We start from the raw sequence: 19,282 nt of genomic DNA, 5'->3' as shown, positions 1-19,282 counted from the left end.
GATCAAATACCCAAAACCATTAACATTTTAATTAGGCCAACAACACAGTCTCACGGGAATCCACCCGTCTTACAACTAATCACCAAAGATCCCAGTAACAAGGTCGAGTAACTGTGTGGTTGTAACATCGGGGGAATTGAAGGTATCACCCTCGTTGGATTCCGAATGATAGACCCGTCAAGGTGGGCTTAGAGGAATCACCCTCGGGGGTCCCACACTTGAGGGGTTGCACAACAGAGGCATCATCGGGAATGGTGAAAGAGGAATCACCCTCGATAACCACGACCGACTAGCTATACTACAGAGATAGCATCAGGAGTACTTAGCGAGGTGTCACCCTCAGTACCCGATAGTATCCCTGTAGCGTCGTACAACGAAGGGGGTGAATGTGCTGTGTTGGGTCTGGCTCGTCGATCAGGGATCGAGATTTGAAAACAAGCGGGGCAACTGGACTACGGGGCCAGAGGGGATGACTGCTGCACCTATACTAAGCAGATTAAAGGTACATGACTGAAAGTAGCAAAATAGGAGCTAACTACAAAAGTAGCAAAATAATAATAGAAGAAGTAGGAAGAAAGACATAGGCGATATAGGAATGATTAAGGGGGGTTTGTTTGCCTTGCTGCTCTGCGGCAAAGGACTGATCGGCAGGGTCGTAGATGTACCCGGCAGCAGCGTTAGTCTCGGGGTCTACCGGTAAGAAGAGGGGGAAGAAACAATAAATAATAGCAACGGTGCAACACAAAGCATGACATGGCAAGATGCAGGCTAGATATGAGCTAACGCAGCAACATCCGTCATAGACGGGGCGAAAGAATATGTGACGAAATTTTCCGTGTCTCGGGCTACTACCGGTTATACTCGAAACGATGGAAATGTTCCATGTTTGTTAAGCTAGGGACGCGTGACACACGAACGGGCCGTGAATCCGGGTTCGTCTCGTTCTGCTGATCAACTTTCATGTTGAAAATATTTTGATCTGACTTACGGATTATTTAATATTAATTTTTAAAGTTTTATTTAATAATTAGGAATTAAAAACAGATTTAAATAATTTAACAAAAAGCTATTATGACATCAGCATGATGTCATGCTGACTTCAACAGTTGACTGGTCAACCGACTAATGTGTCCCGAACGTCATAAGCACAAGTTTTAATTAAGATTAAATATTAATTAATCAGATTAATTTAGTGGGGGACCCACGTGTCATATTCTAATTATTCTAATTATCCAATTAATTAATTTAACTAATATATCTATTTATTTATTTAATACAAACATTATTTTTATTTTTATATTTTAATTTCACTTTTCTTTAAAAGGGGTGTGGGGCCTCCCTGTCATAGACAGCGGGGTGCGTTGGCCCCACCGGTAAGTGGCTTTAGGCCAAATACTCGATTTTATTCACAGATACATAATCATGCAAATATCGTATTCCTCCAAATATCTATATACGCAAATACATACATCCCATCTCATACATACATACATACACATCTAATACATCATTTATTTTATTTATTTATTTAACTCTCACAACTCTCACCTCTGTATTAACAGAGAAAACTTCACAGAGAGAGAGAGAGAGTGCTACATCTCCACGAACTCCTACATGAACCTAACGGCGCCGGATCGGAGTGCCGTTCGTCAGAACGGAACCGGGACGGCGAGGGGAACGAGATCGTGGGAGGAGCCCGAGGAGGGGCTCACCAACGTTGATGAGACGGCCCGGTGAAGCCGGAGGTCACGGGAAGGCGGAGGTGACGGAGAGGAGGAAGACGATGCGGTGTCGGTGGTGGCGCGGTGGTGGTGATGCCGGTCACCGGAGAGGCGGGTCGCTGGAGAAAACCTCCCGAAGGTTGGGGCCAGCCGGAAGGCCGGTGTGGTGAGGAAAAGGGGGGGGGTCTCCCTGCCCGGTCCCTCCTAGACCGAGCGGGAGGAAGGGGGTGGGCCGGCCGGTCGCGGTGGAGATGCAGGGGAGGGCCGGTCTACGAGGGAACCGGGAGGGCTCGGTCGGCCAGCGGGTTCCTGCGCGTGCGGTGGGGAGGGAGGTCGACGGGTGTGGCTGCCGATCTGGGATGCTGTGGGGCGGTTCGGTGCGTGGGTCTCGGGGGTAGCATGGGGGGATCGGTCCCGGTGGGGGAGAGACCGAGAGAAGAGGAGGGATCGATGGGGGGAAATGGGTGTGGGGCTCTCTCGTGGGCAGCGGTGGCTTCGTGGGGAAGGGAAGTGTCGGTGGGGGGGGGTGGAACCGACAAAGAGAGAGGAGATCGGTGGGAGGGAGGCACATTGGGATAGCGAGAGGGGGAGTAGTCGGTGGGAGGGGGGCCCCCACTAGGGATGGGTGGCGTGATGGGTGGGGTGGCGGCGCGAGTGGGAGGGGAGGGAGCGAGGCACGGGGGCTCCCTCGCCCTATGGTTTGAGGGGCACGGGGTGGGCCGGCTCGGCTGGGCCACTTTGGCCCAGTCGGCCAAGGGGGGGGGTTTCCTTTTCTTTCTTTTTTTGTTTTTTTTTTGTTTTTTTTGTTTTGTTTTTCTTTTTCTATTATTACCTCTTTCTAATTTCCGTTTTTTTCTTTTTAATTTATGTTCTTTTCTTTCTTTTGTTATTATTATTTTTAACACTTTGTTTCTATACATATCTTCCTTTAATAGTTAATATGAATTTATAAATATACTTTTCTTTTGTTTTCAATTTCTGAATCCGGATAGAAATTCAATGCGGGTCAACGACGGTAATTCTCGATGATGTGGCATCATTAGCGGGTGATCACTGCAGCTTAATTACAATATTTACTGTAGCAAAATTCGAGGATGTCACACATCGCTTGGCCACTCGCACGCTCGAACTTCTGCAAATCGGGGGACTAGATACTTGGGTCTCTTCTTCTCATTTTCATCATCCTTGGGGTCACGGCTTCAAGAGCCTCTTAAGAACCTCCTCATATTTTCCTTTTTCTATCTCTGAAAATTTCTGAAATTTTTAGTGATTCTAAGGAAAAGTGAACAAGGCTCAACTAAACTCATAGCAACTACTCCGACAAGTGCCTAGAGGCCATATCACGCATCAAAACTACTTCGGACCAGCTAAAATTAACATGCAAAGCTCAAGAACAGGGTCACCAAGGCAGCATAAATACGCAACAAATAAGGGACTAGAGGAAAAACTAATTGGACCAATGGAGGAGTCACATACCAAGGAGCAATTTCCCCTAAACAGTTTGGTGAATGGGGCTTTGCACAAGGAGATCGAAAATCGAAGCAAGAAGAGAAAGAACATGGGTTTGAGCTGCGAAACGATTTTTTCTGGAGGTAGGAGAAGAAGATGGGTGCTAGAATAAGTGGAGGGGTACACGTGGACCCCACAAGCCTGGTAGGCGTGGCCAGGGGGGTCCCCGCGCCTCCAGGGCTTGTGGCCCACTGGTGCAGCCCCCTGACTAACTCTCCGTCTCAAAAAAATTCGAAAATTCCAGAAAAAATCATACTTGATTTTCAGGACATTCGGAGAACTTTTATTTTCGGGGTACTTTTCTACGGGACGCAAAAAACAGAAAACAGGGAAAACTAAAGGTAAATCTATCATTTTACTTCTAAGCAACCAAAGGTGAAAGCTTGGAACAGAGGTTTGTGACTCCTCGATTCATCCATCTCATGGTCATCGGAACAAATCCGTCAATGAGGTTGATCAAGTCTCCATGACAAACTTTTTCGAATCGCAAAAGGAAACGGAGAATTTTCGAATAGCCAGTAGGTTACCTCAATGGGGATGTGCATATCCCCAACAAGCAAAGCATACTTCATCTTAATAGTAGGTATAGGGCATTCGAAGCTCCCAATAAGAATCAATGAAGTCTTTTCAATAGCATTGATGCAATGTACTCGATATTGTTTCTTCGAAAAGTGCACCGTATGCTCATTACCATTGACATGGAAAGTGACATTGCCTTTGTTGCAATCAATAACAGCCCCTGCAGTGTTTAAAAAGGGTCTTCCAAGGATGACCGCCATGGCATCATCCTCGGGAATATCCAGGATAACAAAGTATGTTAAGATAGTAACATTCGCAACCACAACAGGCACATCCTCGCAAATGTCGATAGGGAAAGAAGTTGATTTGTCGGCCATTTGCAGAGAGAATTCAGTGGGTGTCAACTTATCCAGTTCAAGTCTATGATAAAGAGAAGGAGGCATGACACTAACACCGGCTCCAAGGTCGCATAAAGCAGTTCTAACGTAGTTGCCTTTAATGGAGCAAGGTATAGTGGGCACTCCGGGATCACCTAGTTTCTTAGGAGTTCCACCCTTGAAGGTGTAATTAGCGAGCATGGTCGAAATCTCAACCTCAGGTATCCTCCTCTTATTAGTCACAATATCCTTCATGTACTTAGCATACGGAGACATTTTGAGCATATCTGTCAAACGCATTTGCAGAAAGACAGGTCTAATCATCTCAACAAATCGCTCAAAATCCTCATCATCCTTTTTCTTGGATGGTTTGGGAGGAAAGGGCATGGGTTTCTGAACCCATGGTTCCCTTTCTTTATCATGCTTCCTAGCAGCGAAGTCGTTCTTATGGTATCTTCTATTCTTAGGCTGTGGGTTATCAAGATCAATAGGTTCAATCTCCACATCCTTATCATTTCTAGGTTGAGCATCAACACGAACATCACTATCGATATTATCATTAGGCTCATGTTCATCACCAGATTGTGTTTCGGCATCAAAGACAGAGACATCGTTTGGACTATCAGGTGTAACAGCAACAGGGTTGCTAGCGTGCAAGTTCGTATCATCTTTCTTCTTCTTCCTAGGATGACTAGGTGCATCAGTGCTAACTCCTTGAGAATCTTGTTCAATTCTCTTAGGATGACCCTCAGGATACAAAGGTTCCTGGGTCATTGTACCACCTCTAGTGACGACTCTAACCGAATTTTCATTCAACTCATTGAGCAAGTCATTTTGAGCCTTTAGTACTTGTTCTACTTGTGTAGTAACCATAGAGGCATGTTTACTCAACACCTTAAGATCATTGACGTTTCTGTCCACACAAGCACTTAAATGACTAAGCATACGAGCATTCTGTTCCAAATGTCTGCTAAGATAATCATTGAAACTTTGTTGTTTGGCAACAAAGTTATCAAATTCATCCAGGCATAAGCTAGCAGGTTTATCAAAAGGAATATCACTCTCATTGAATCTACGAAGAGAATTTACCTCTACTACCTGTATCGGGTTATCAAGACCATGGATCTCTTTGATAGGTGGTAGATTTTTGACATCTTCAGATTTAATGCCTCTCTCTTTCATAGATTTCTTAGCTTCTTGCATATCTTCAGGACTGAGGAATAGAATACCTCTTTTCTTAGGAGCTGGCTTTGGAGGTGGTTGGGGAATAGTCCAAGCATTCTCATTGCACAAGATATTATTCAATAGGATCTCAGCTTGTTCTACGGTTCGTTCCCTAAAAACACAACCGGCACAACTATCTAGGTGGTCCTTAGAAGCATCGGTTAGTCCATTATAGAAGATATAAAGTATTTCATTCTTCTCAAGAGGGTGATCAGGCAAAGCATTCAGTAGCTGGACGAGCCTCCCCCAAGCTTGTGGGAGACTCTCTTCTTCAACTTGCGCAAAGTTGTATATTTCCTGGAAGGCAGCTTGCTTCTTATGGGCAGGGAAATATTTTTCAGAGAAGTAGTAGATCATATCCTTGGGGCTACGTACGCAACCAGGAGAAAGAGAAGTGATCCAAGTCTTAGCATCATCCTTTAGCGAGAAAGGAAACAACTTGAGGATATAGTAGTGGCGGATCTTTTCCTCACTCGTGAATAGAGTAGCTATATCGTGTAGTTTGGTAAGATGTGCTACAACCGTTTCAGACTCATAACCGTGAAAAGGATCAGATTCGGCCAGAGTGATTAACTCAGGGTCGACAGAGAATTCATAATCCTTATCGGTCACAAAGATAGGCGAAGTAGCAAAGTTCGGGTCGTATTTCATCCTAGCGTTCAAAGATTTTTCTTTCCACTTGCGTAGTAAATTCTCAACATCATAGCTATCCTTACAAGCAAGAAAGTATTCAGCTATTTCTCCCTCCATAACATAACCCTTAGGCATATCAGGCAATTCATATCTAGGAGAGCTAGTTCTAACAGGCGAAAAAGCAGGTTTTACTTCCATAGTCTCAGCAGTTTCAGAAGTATCATCACATCTAGCAGTAACTCTAGCAATTTGTGCATCAAGGAATGCACGTAGTGGCAAAGCAGTATCAAGCATAGCATCATCAGAAGTATCAAGGATAGCAGAAGTAGCATCATCAAGGACAGGCGACACATCAAAATTTCTAGCAGAAGGTGGTGTCGCAAACTTACTCATAACTGAAGGTGAATCAAGTGTAGAGCTAGATGGCAGTTCCTTACCTGTCCTCGTAGTTGAGGGCAAGACTTTAGTTCTTGGATCTTTCGGATTCCTCATAGTGATCAGCAGACGTAAATCCCAAGTGACTCAGAGAATATAGCTATGCCTCCCCGGCAACGGCGCTAGAAAAAGGCACGTTGACGGGAGACTATTGTTGACTTGAGCTTCCCCGGCAACGGCGCGAGAAAAAGGTCTTGTTCACCCACAAGTATAGGAGATCGCAACAGTTTTTGAGGGTAGAGTATTCAACCTAAATTTATTGATTCGACACAAGGGGAAGCCAAAGAATATTCTCGAGTATTAGAAGTTGAGTTGTCAATTAAACCACAGCTGAAAGACTTAGTATCTGTAGAAAAGTATTAGTAGCAGAGTAGTGTGATAGCATCAATAGCAACAGTAACCAGTAGCAACAAAGTGACAGCAGTAGTGACAGAGTAACAGTAGCAGCAGTAACAGCAATAGCGACAGAGTAACAGTAGTAGTAGTGACAACAGTAGCGGCAAAGTAACATAGCAAGGACCAGTAGGAAAAACTCGTAGGCATTAGATCCGTGATGGATGATTATGCCGGATGGTATTCATCATGCAACAGTTATAACACAGAGAGATATGTAACTAGCTCTAGTTCGTCAATGTAATGTAGTCATGCATTCCGTATGTAGTCATACGTGCTTAGGGAAAAGAACTTGCATGACATCTATTGTCCATCCCTCCCGTGGCAGCGGGGTCCTAATGGAAACTACGGGATATTAAGGTTCTCCTTTTAATAAAGAACCGACCAACGCATTAACACTTAGTGAATACATGAACTCCTCATACTATGGTCATCACCGGGAGTGGTTCCGGCTATTGTCACTCCGGGGTTGCCGGGTCATAACACATAGTAGGTGACTACAACTTGCAAGATAGGATCAAGAACACACATATATTGACGAGAACATAATAGGTTCGAATCTGAAATCATGGCACTCGGGCCCTAGTGACAAGCATTAAGCATGGCAAAGTAGTAGCAACATCAATCTCAGAACATAGTGCATACTAGGAATCAATCCCCGTCAAAACTAACTCGATTACATGCTAGATCTCATCCAACGCATCACTGTCCAGCAAGCCTACGATGAGATTACTCACGAACGGTGAAGAGCATCATGGAATTGGCGATGAAGGAAGGTTGGTGATGACGATGACGACGATTTCCTCTCTCCGGAGCCCAGAACGGACTCCAGATCTGCCCTCCAGAGGAAGAACAGGTGGTGGCGGCGCCTCCGTATCGTAAAACAAAATGAACTCTTCTCCTTTATTTTTTTTCGGACGAAAGGGACTAAATAGAGCTGAAATCGGAGGCGGTGGAGCAACATGGGCCCCACAAACCTGCTAGGCGCGGCCAGGGGGGCCCACGCCTGGTGGGCTTGTGGGCTCCACGCTCCACTTCTTCGGTCGATTCTTACGCCAGTATTTTTTATATATTCCACAAAAAATCCTCGTAAATTTCCAGGTCATTCCAAGAACTTTTATTTTTGCGCAAAAACAACACCATGGCAATTCTGCTGAAAACAACGTTAGTCCAGGTTAGTTCCATTCAAATCATGCAAATTAGAGTCCAAAACAAGGGCAAAAGAGTTTGGAAAAGTAGATACGACGGAGACGTATCACACTACAACAAAATGTTTTAGCTCTAGTGCAAACTTTCATATACTAGTCATGCGTGGCAAATATTTAGAGAACGCTCGGCTCATTCCTGCAACCCACGGTGTGTCGCGTCGTGACAAGGCGTGGTGTGGCGAGAGGGGCGGCGAAGGAGGAGCGCGTGTGTATGTCTCTCTTGTTCTCATCCTCATACATGTGGGGAAACAACCTCCCTTATAAGGAGCTAGGTCCAACTGCTACTAAGTGAGCAGCATGGAACTGAAAAGTTTGTCCCACCTCTTGCCTTGCATTGAATGGGCTAGATGGGCCTTAAGGATTTATTAGGAATTCTGAAAATGCTATTGGACAGGCCCATCTATAGATCAAATTCCAGCACATCCATCATCAAATCATGGACGCCTTTCATATGACATCACACTTCTTATTTTTGCTCGTCTTTGATTTCTACTTGCTTGACTTCTTCTTCGAAGGGCCACTTGTCTTGCGAAACGCTGACTGACTAGCCACCCATTTGTCAAGAAAATTATAAAACTCACTTGAATTTTTTGATGTCATTGTCGTCAACCAAGAAGCCGCTAGAAGCAGTCGTCAACACACTCGTCTCATGACATGACCTTTCAACCACATGAACTGCCGACGCGATGGACTCACGCACCTTCAGTTGCTCACATGTCCTTGACGACACATGCCCCTCACATGAGGCCGCCGATGAGATTGTTGGGGAACGTCGCATGGGAAACAAAAAATTTCCTACGCGCACGAAGACCTATCATGGTGATGTCCATCTACGAGAGGGGATGAGTGATCTATGTACCCTTGTAGACCGTACAGCAGAAGCGTTAGTGAACGTGGTTGACGTAGTGGAACGTCCTCATGTCCCTCGATCCGCCCCGCGAACTATCCCACGGTGAGTCCCACGATCTAGTGCCGAACGGACGGCACCTCCGCGTTCAGCACACGTACAGCTTGACGATGATCTCGGCCTTCTTGATCCAGCAAGAGAGACTGATAGGTAGAATAGTTCTCCGGCAGTGTGACGGCGCTCCGGAGGTTGGTGATGATCTCGTCTCAGCAGGGCTCCGCCTGAGCTCCGCAGAAACGCGATCTAGAGGAAAAACCGTGGAGGTATGTGGTCGGGCTGCCGTGGAAAAGTCGTCTCAAATCAGCCCTAAAACCTCCGTATATATAGGTGGGAGAGGGGGGACCTTGCCTTGGGGCTCAAGGAGCCCCAAGGGGGTCGGCCGTGCCAAAGGGGGGAAGGACTCCCCCCCAAACCGAGTCCTACTTGGTTTGGTGGGTGGAGTCCTTCTTTCCTTTCCCACCTCCTCCTTTTTTTTCTTTTCTCCTTGATTTTTCTTCCAATGCGCATAGGGCCCTTTTGGGCTGTCCCACCAGCCCACTAAGGGCTGGTGCGCCACCCTCAAGGCCTATGGGCTTCCCCGGGGTGGGTTGCCCCCCCCCCCCCCGGTGAACTCCCGGAACCCATTCGTCATTCCGGTACATTCCCGGTAACTCCGAAAACCTTTCGGTAATCAAATGAGGTCATCCTATATATCAATCTTCGTTTCCGGACCATTTCGGAAACCCTCGTGACGTCCGTGATCTCATCCGGGACTCCAAACAACATTCGGTAACCAACCGTATAACTCAAATACGCATAAAACAACGTCGAACCTTAAGTGTACAGACCCTGCGGGTTCGAGAACTATCTAGACATGACCCGAGAGACTCCTCGGTCAATATCCAATAGCGGGACTTGGATGCCCATATTGGATCCTACATATTCTACGAAGATCTTATCGTTTGAACCTCAGTACCAAGGATTCATACAATCCCGTATGTCATTCCCTTTGTCCTTCGGTATGTTACTTGCCCGAGATTCGATCGTCAGTATCCGCATACCTATTTCAATCTCGTTTACCGGCAAGTCTCTTTACTCGTTCCGTAATACAAGATCCCGCAACTTACACTAAGTTACATTGCTTGCAAGGCTTGTGTGTGATGTTGTATTACCGAGTGGGCCCCGAGATACCTCTCCGTCACACGGAGTGACAAATCCCAGTCTTGATCCATACTAACTCAAAGAACACCTTCGGAGATACTTGTAGTGCATCTTTATAGTCACCCAGTTACGTTGCGACGTTTGATACACACGAAGTAATCCTCCGGTGTTAGTGAGTTATATGATCTCATGGTCATAGGAACAAATTCTTGACACGCAGAAAACAGTAGCAACAAAATGACACGATCAACATGCTACGTCTATTAGTTTGGGTCTAGTCCATCACGTGATTCTCCTAATGACGTGATCCAGTTATCAAGCAACAACACCTTGTTCATAATCAGAAGACACTGACTATCTTTGATCAACTGGCTAGCCAACTAGAGGCTTGCTAGGGACAGTGTTTTGTCTATGTATCCACACATGTAAATGAGTCTTCATTCAATACAATTATAGCATGGATAATAAACGATTATCTTGATACAGGAATTATAATAATAACTATATTTATTATTGCCTCTAGGGCATAATTCCAATAGTCTCCCACTTGCACTAGAGTCAATAATCTAGCCCTCACGTCATGATGCAAATTACATTGTAATAAATCTAACACCTATACAGTTCTGGTGTTGATCATGCTTTGGCCGTGGAAGAGGTTTAGTCAGCGGGTCTGCTACAATCAGATCCGTGTGCACTTTGCATATATTTACGTCCTCTCCTTCGATGTAGTCGCGGATGAGGTTGAAGCATCGTTTGATGTGTCTGGACTTCTTGTGAAACCGTGGTTCCTTTGCTAAGGCAATGGCACCCGTGTTATCACAGAACAAGGTTATTGGATTCAGTGCACTTGGCACCACTCCAAGATCCATCATGAACTGCTTCATCCAGACACCCTCCTGAGCTGCCTCCGAGACAGCCATGTACTCCGCTTCACATGTAGAATCTGCTACGACGCTTTGCTTGGAACTGCACCAGCTTACCGCACCCCCATTAAGAATAAATACGTATCCGGTTTGCGACTTAGAGTCTGTGTCAAAGCTTGCATCGACATAACCTTTTACGGCGAGCTCTTCGTCACCACCATACACAAGAAACATCTCCTTAGTCCTTTTCAGGTACTTCAGGATATTCTTGACCGCTGTCCAGTGATCCACTCCTGGATTACTCTGGAACCTACCTGCCATACTTATGGCCAGGCTAACGTCCGGTCTAGTGCACAACATTGCATACATGATAGAACCTATGGCTGAAGCATAGGGGACGGAACGCATATGCTCTCTATCTTCATCAGTTGCTGGGCACTGAGTCTTACTCAATCTCGTACCTTGTAAAACTGGCAAGAACCCCTTCTTGGACTGTTCCATTTTGAACCTCTTCAAAACTTTATCAAGGTATGTGCTTTGTGAAAGTCCTATCAGGCGTTCTGATCTATCCCTATAGATCTTAATGCCTAGAATGTAAGCAGCTTCTCCTAGGTCCTTCATAGAGAAACTTTTATTCAAGTAATCCTTTATGCTCTCCAAAAACTCTACGTTGTTTCCAATCAGCAATATGTCATCCACATATAATATTAGAAACGCCATAGAGCTCCCTCTCACTTTCTTGTAAATACAAGATTCTCCAACCACTTGTATAAACCCAAATGCTTTGATCACCTCATCAAAGCGTTTCTTCCAACTCCGAGATGCTTGCACCAGTCCATAAATGGATCGCTGGAGCTTGCACACCTTGTTAGCATTCTTAGGATCGACAAAACCTTCGGGTTGCATCATATACAATTATTCCTTAAGGAAACCGTTAAGGAACGCCGTTTTGACATCCATCTACCAGATTTCATAATCGAAAAATGCAGCTATTCCTAACATGATTCTGACGGACTTAAGCATCGCTACGGGTGAGAATGTCTCATCGTAGTCAACTCCTTGAACTTGTGAAAAACCCTTTGCCACAAGTCGAGCTTTATAAACGGTCACATTGCCGTCAGCGTCCGTCTTCCTCTTAAAGATCCATTTGTTCTGAATAGCCTTGCGGCCCTCAGGCAGTACCTCCAAAGTCCACACTTTGTTCTCATACATGGATCCTATCTCGGACTTCATGGCTTCTAGCCATTTGTTGGAATCTGGGCCCACCATTGTTTCTTCGTAATTTGCAGGTTCATTGTTGTCCAACAACATGATTGATAAGACGGGATTACCGTACCACTCTGGAGCAGCACGTGGTCTCGTCGACCTGCGTGGTTCGACAGAAACTTGAACCGGAGTTTCATGATCATCATCATTAACTACCTCCTCAACCGGCGTCGCAACGACAGAGGTTTCCCCTTGCCCTGCGCCACCATCCAGAGGGATGAGAGGTTCGACAACCTCGTCAAGTTCTATCTTCCTCCCACTCAATTCTCTCGAGAGAAACTCCTTCTCGAGAAAAGCTCCGTTTTTAGCAACAAACACTTTGCCCTCGGATTTGAGATAGAAGGTGTACCCAACTGTCTCTTTTGGGTAACCTATGAAGAGGCACTTTTCCGCTTTGGGTTCCAGCTTTTCAGGCTGAAGCTTTTTGACATAAGCATCACATCCCCAAACTTTAAGAAACGACAACTTTGGCCTTTTGCCATACCACAGTTCGTATGGTGTCGTCTCAACGGATTTTGATGGTGCCCTATTTAAAGTGAATGCAGTTGTTTCTAATGCATAACCCCAAAAGATAATGGCAAATCGGTAAGAGACATCATAGATCGCACCATCTCTAATAAAGTACGATTACGACGTTCGGACACACCATTACGCTGTGGTGTTCCAGGCGGTATCAACTGTGAAACAATTCCACATTGTCTTAAGTGAGCACCAAACTCGAAACTCAGATATTCACCCCCACGATCAGACCGTAGGAACTTGATCTTCTTGTTACGATGATTTTCAACTTCACTCTGAAATTGCTTGAACTTTTCAAATGTTTCAGACTTGTGCTTCATTAAGTAGATATAACCATATCTACTCAAATCGTCAGTGAAGGTGAGAAAATAACTATATCCGCCGCGTGCCTCTACGCTCATCGGACCACACACATCGGTATGTATGATTTCCAACAAGTCACTTGCACACTCCATTGTTCCGGAGAACGGAGTTTTAGTCATCTTGCCCATGAGGCATGGTTCGCACGTGTCAAGTGAATCAAAGTCAAGTGACTCCAAAAGTCCATCGGCATGGAGTTTCTTCATGCGCTTTACACCGATATGACCTAAGCGGCAGTGCCACAAAAATATGGCGCTATCATTGTTAACTCTAACTCTTTTGGTCTCAATGTTATGTATGTGTGTATCGCTATCAAGATTCAATATGAACAATCCTCTCAGATTGGGTGCATGACCATAAAAGATGTTACTCATAGAAATAGAACAACCATTATTCTCTGACTTAAAAGAGTAACCGTCTCGCAATAAACAAGATCCAGATATAATGTTCATGCTCAACGCAGGCACTAAATAACAATGATTCAAGTTCATAACTAATCCTGATGGTAACTGAAGTGAAACTGTGCCGACGACGATTGCATCAACCTTGGAACCATTTCCTACGCGCATCGTCACTTCATCTTTCGCCAGCCTTTGTCTATTCGGTAGTTCCTGTTTCGAGTTGCAAATATGAGCAACGGAACCGGTATTGAATACCCAGGCACTATTACGAGAGCCGGTTAAGTACACATCAATAACATGTATATCAAATATACCTGATTTTTCTTTGGCCGCCTTCTTATCTGCCAGATACTTGGGGCAATTGCGCTTCAAGTGGCCCATACCCTTGCAATAGTAACACTCTGTTTCAGGCTTAGGTCCAGCTTTGGGTTTCTACGTCGGATTGGCAACAGGCTTGCCGCTCTTCTTTGAATTACCCTTCTTGCCTTTGCCGTTTCTCTTGAAACTAGTGGTCTTATTCACCATCAACACTTGATGCTCTTTACGGAGTTCAGACTCTGCGACTTTCAGCATCGCAAACAACTCGCCGGGTGACTTGTTCATCCCTTGCATGTTGTAGTTCAACACAAAGCCTTTATAGCTTGGCGGCAGTGATTGAAGGATTCTGTCAGTGATAGCCTCTTGCGGGAGTTCAATCCCCAATTCAGCTAGACGGTTTGAGTACCGAGACATTTTGAGCACATGTTCACTGACAGACGAGTTCTCCTCCATCTTGCAAGGATAGAATTTATCGGAGGTCTCATACCTCTCGATCCGGACGTTCTTTTGAAAGATAAACTTCAACTCCTGGAACATCTCAAATGCTCCATGACGCTCAAAGCGACGTTGAAGTCCCGGTTCTAAGCCATACAAGACTGCACATTGAACTACTGAGTAGTCCTCCTTACGTGCTAACCAAGCGTTCTTAACATCCTGATCAGCCGTAGCGGGTGGTTCATATCCTAGTGCAGCATTAAGGACATAATCCTTCTTCCCAGCTTGTAAGATTAGCTTAAGATTACGAGCCCAGTCTACAAAGTTGCTTCCATCATCTTTCAACTTAGCTTTCTCTAGGAACGTATTAAAATTCAGGGTGACTGTCGCGTGAGCCATAATCTACAACACAAATATATTCAAAGTGGACTTAGACTATGTTCAAGATAATTAGAGTTTAACTTAATCAAATTATTCGCTAAACTCCCACTCAAAAAGTACATATCTCTAGTCATTTGAGTGGTTCATAATCCACTTACACTAGCTCAAGTCCGATCATCACGTGAGTTGAGTATAGTTTTAGTGGTAAGCATCCCTATGCTAATCATATCATCTATATGATTCATGATCGACCTTTCGGTCTCATGTGTTCCGAGGCCATGTCTGCACATGCTAGGCTCATCAAGCTTAACCTGAGTGTTCCGCGTGCGCAACTGTTTTGCACCCGTTGTATGTGAACGTTGAGTCTATCACACCCGATCATCACGTAGAGTCTCGAAACGACGAACTGTAGCAACGGTGCACAGTCGGTGAGAACACAATTTCTTCTTGAAATTTTAGTGAGAGATCACCTCATAATGCTACCGTCGTTCTAAGAAAAATAAGGTGCATAAAAGGATTAACATCACATGCAATTCATAAGTGACATGATATGGCCGTCATCACGTGCTTCTTGATCTCCATCACCAAAGCACCGGCGCGATCTTCTTGTCACCGGTGCCACACCATGATCTCTATCAACGTGTCGCCATCCGGGTTGTCATGTTACTCATGCTATTACTACTAAAGCTACATCCTAGCAAAATAGTAAACGCATCTGCAAGCACAAACATTAGTATAAAGACAACCCTATGACTCCTGCCGGTTGCCGTACCATCGACGTGCAAGTCGATATTATCTATTACAACATGATCATCTCATACATCCAATATATCACATCACATTGTTGGCCATATCACATCACAAGCATACCCTGCAAAAACAAGTTAGACGTCCTCTAATTTTGTTTTTGCATGTTTTACGTGGTGACGATGGGTATCCAGTAGGATCGCATCTTACTTACGCAAACACCACAATGGAGATATATGAGTTGCTATTTAACCTCATCCAAGGACCTCCTCGGTCAAATCCGATTCAACTAAAGTTGGAGAAACCGACACTTGCGAGTCATCTTTGAGCAACGGGGTTACTCGTAGCGATGAAACCAGTCTCTCGTAAGCGTACGAGTAATGTCGGTCCAAGCCACTTCAATCCAACAATACCGCGGAATCAAGAAAAGACTAAGGAGGGCAGCAAAACGCACATCACCGCCCACAAAAACTTTTGTGTTCTACTCCAGAAGACATCCATGCATGAACCTAGCTCATGATGCCACTGTTGGGGAACGTCGCATGGGAAACAAAAATTTTCCTACGCGCACGAAGACCTATCATGGTGATGTCCATCTACGAGAGGGGATGAGTGATCTACGTACCCTTGTAGACCGTACAGCAGAAGCGTTAGTGAACGCGGTTGATGTAGTGGAACGTCCTCACGTCCCTCGATCCGCCCCGCGAACTATCCCACGATCAGTCCCACGATCTAGTGCCGAACGGACGGCACCTCCGCGTTCAGCACACGTACAACTTGACGATGATCTCGGCCTTCTTGATCCAGCAAGAGAAACGGAGAAGAAGAGTTCTCTGACAGCGTGACGGCGCTCCGGAGGTTGGTGATGATCTCGTCTCAGCAGGGCTCCGCCCGAGTTCCGCAGAAACGCGATCTAGAGGAAAAACCGTGGAGGTATGTGGTCGGGCTGCCGTGGAAAAGTCCTCTCAAATCAGCCCTAAAACCTCCGTATATATAGGTGGGAGAGGGGGGACCTTGCCAGGTCGGCCGAGCCAAAGGGGGGAAGGACTCCCCCCCAAACCGAGTCATACTTGGTTTGGTGGGTGGAGTCCTTCTTTCCTTTCCCACCTCCTCCTTTTTTTCTTTTTTCTTTGATTTTTATTCCAATGCGCATAGGGCCCTTTTGGGCTGTCCCACCAGCCCACTAAGGGCTGGTGCGCCAACCTCAAGGCCTATGGGCTTCCCGGGGGTGGGTTGCCCTCCCCCCTCGGTGAACTCCGGGAACCCATTCGTCATTCCCGGCAACTCCGAAAACCTTCCGGTAATCAAATGAGGTCATCCTATATATCAATCTTCGTTTCTGGACCATTCCGGAAACCCTCGTGACATCTGTAATCTCATCCGGGACTCTGAACAACATTCGGTAACCAACCATATAACTCAAATACGCATAAAACAACGTCGAACCTTAAGTGTGCAGACCCTGCGGGTTCGAGAACTATGTAGACATGACCCGAGAGACTCCTCGGTCAATATCCAATAGCGGGACCTGGATGCCCATATTGGATCCTACATATTCTACGAAGATCTTATCGTTTGAACCTCAGTGCCAAGGATTCATATAATCCCGTATGTCATTCCCTTTGTCCTTCGGTATGTTACTTGCCCGAGATTCGATAGTCAGTATCCGCATACCTATTTCAATCTCGTTTACCGGCAAGTCTCTTTACTCATTCCGTAATACAAGATCCCGCAACTTACACTAAGTTACATTGCTTGCAAGGCTTGTGTGTGATGTTGTATTACCGAGTGGGCCCCGAGATACCTCTCCGTCACACGGAGTGACAAATCCCAGTCTTGATCCACACTAACTCAACGAGCACCTTCGGAGATACCTATAGAGCATCTTTATAGTCATCCAGTTACGTTGCGACGTTTGATACACACAAAGTATTCCTCCGGTGTTAGTGAGTTATATGATCTCATGGTCATAGGAACAAATACTTGACACATAGAAAATAGTAGCAATAAAATGACACGATCAACATGCTACGTCTATTAGTTTGGGTCTAGTCCATCACGTGATTCTCCTAATGACGTGATCCAGTTATCAAGCAACAACACCTTGTTCATAATCAGAAGACACTGACTATCTTTGATGAACTGGCTAGCCAACTAGAGGCTTGCTAGGGACAGTGTTTTGTCTATGTATCCACACATGTAAATGAGTCTTCATTCAATACAATTATAGCATGGATAATAAACGATTATCTTGATACAGGAATTATAATAATAACTATATTTATTATTGCCTCTAGGGCATAATTCCAACAGAGATCACCTCCAAATGCTCTAGAGAGAGAGGCAAAAACGGGGCTTAGACATAGCTCTCATAGCTCGGGCATGACCTACAACAATAGAGCTTTCAACACGACGCTGGGATCACTCGAGAGTGATGATGAACGGTTCACAACACAAGGGGAGAAACATCAATATAGCTCTTCCCTCCCTTCCTCCATGAAGCCAACATTGGCCACACCAAATGATCATGACGATGGAGTGTCTGCAATATAAGAGCATCTACAGCTGGACACCTAAAATCCGCCCCCTATAACGCCCACAGACACGTGGTCGGGCGCGTCCGCGGACACTGTCTGGTCACGCCTCAAATAATGCAGTCTACATCTGGATACCTCAAATTAAAAACCTCAAATCCATATTATTACATGCAACGTAAACCTAATACTAAGCGGAGCTCGTCCGGCTCCGTCGTGCCCATGTCCCACGGCTGGCTGCGCCCCTCGTAGTGTCGGTCCGATCGCCGACGAGGTAGAGTAGGAGATGGGACACTAGCCGACTCACGTGAGTCGAGCTCCGACCGTCTCCATGCCCTCTTCCTCGTCGGAGCTCGTAACCCGGACGGTGCCAGTCGATGAAGGATCCTTCCTTGAAGGAGCCGATGTCTACCATGATGCAGTTGCGTCGACCGCACTGCTGCACCCTATGGGGTGCCGAAGAGTGTGATTGCACCTCTCCAACATCCGTCGTCGTGAGGTCCTCCGCTGCATCCCTTGACCGCTGCCTCTCCCGACGGGCACGCCGCGCCATGACATAGTCCGAGGTCGGCTATGCTTCGTGCTCGACGCGCCAGCGGAGGGGTTGCGCTTCCGCCACGGCGTTCGGGCGCCACGCGGACCGCACCACCTCCGGTGAGGCAGCAACGCCGGATCCAAGCACAAGTTGTGCGGAACCAATGGATTGCCGGCATTACGAGACCGAGCGCTGCCATCGTGCGGCCTCCTCCCGGGAGCGGCGAAGCGCAAGCCGGTCGGCCATCTCCTCCTTGGGGCCGTGTGGGACGAGCTCGTGGTCAACAGATATGGAGGTGAAGGACTCGTATCTGCTGTCGGCCATGCCGGATGTGAGCTTGGGTGGCGGATGGGAGTGGAGTGGAATGGAATGAAGTGGCTAGGGTTTAGTTTGGCGAGGGGATGAGGACGAATATATGTGAGGTAGATGCGCGTAAGACGGGCGTGCGTGGGCACGCCCGGGCTCCTCATATCCATGTCCGCCCCATATTTAGGCTGAAAAAAGAAGATGTCGGTCAGCCCGGACGTTTGAGACCGGTTCAAGAGACTCGTCTCAATTCCAATTTCGTAACCGATCAATGACCGGACGGCCTTTTCGAACGTTTAAAAAAGTGTAAGGGGTCTGGCCGTAGATGTTCAAACCCGTGCAAGCACTGTTGTGATCAGCCAGAGAGGACTACAAAATCATATCGGGTGGGGTTGCCGAGCCAGATGACAGACGCCTAGCAATTTGTCTTCTTCTCTTGTTTTTTTTTAACTGCTTCCTCTCTCTCGATTCTGAAGTTCCTTCGACCAACTTTGGGTCATAAACAGGTGAACATGGAAGCAGTTCCTCTAATAAATCCGGGCACGAGCGCA

This window comes from Hordeum vulgare, chromosome 6H (assembly GCF_904849725.1).
Source record: "Hordeum vulgare subsp. vulgare chromosome 6H, MorexV3_pseudomolecules_assembly, whole genome shotgun sequence".
NCBI lineage: Eukaryota > Viridiplantae > Streptophyta > Magnoliopsida > Poales > Poaceae > Hordeum > Hordeum vulgare.
Note: the sequence above shows the minus strand (reverse complement) of the source record.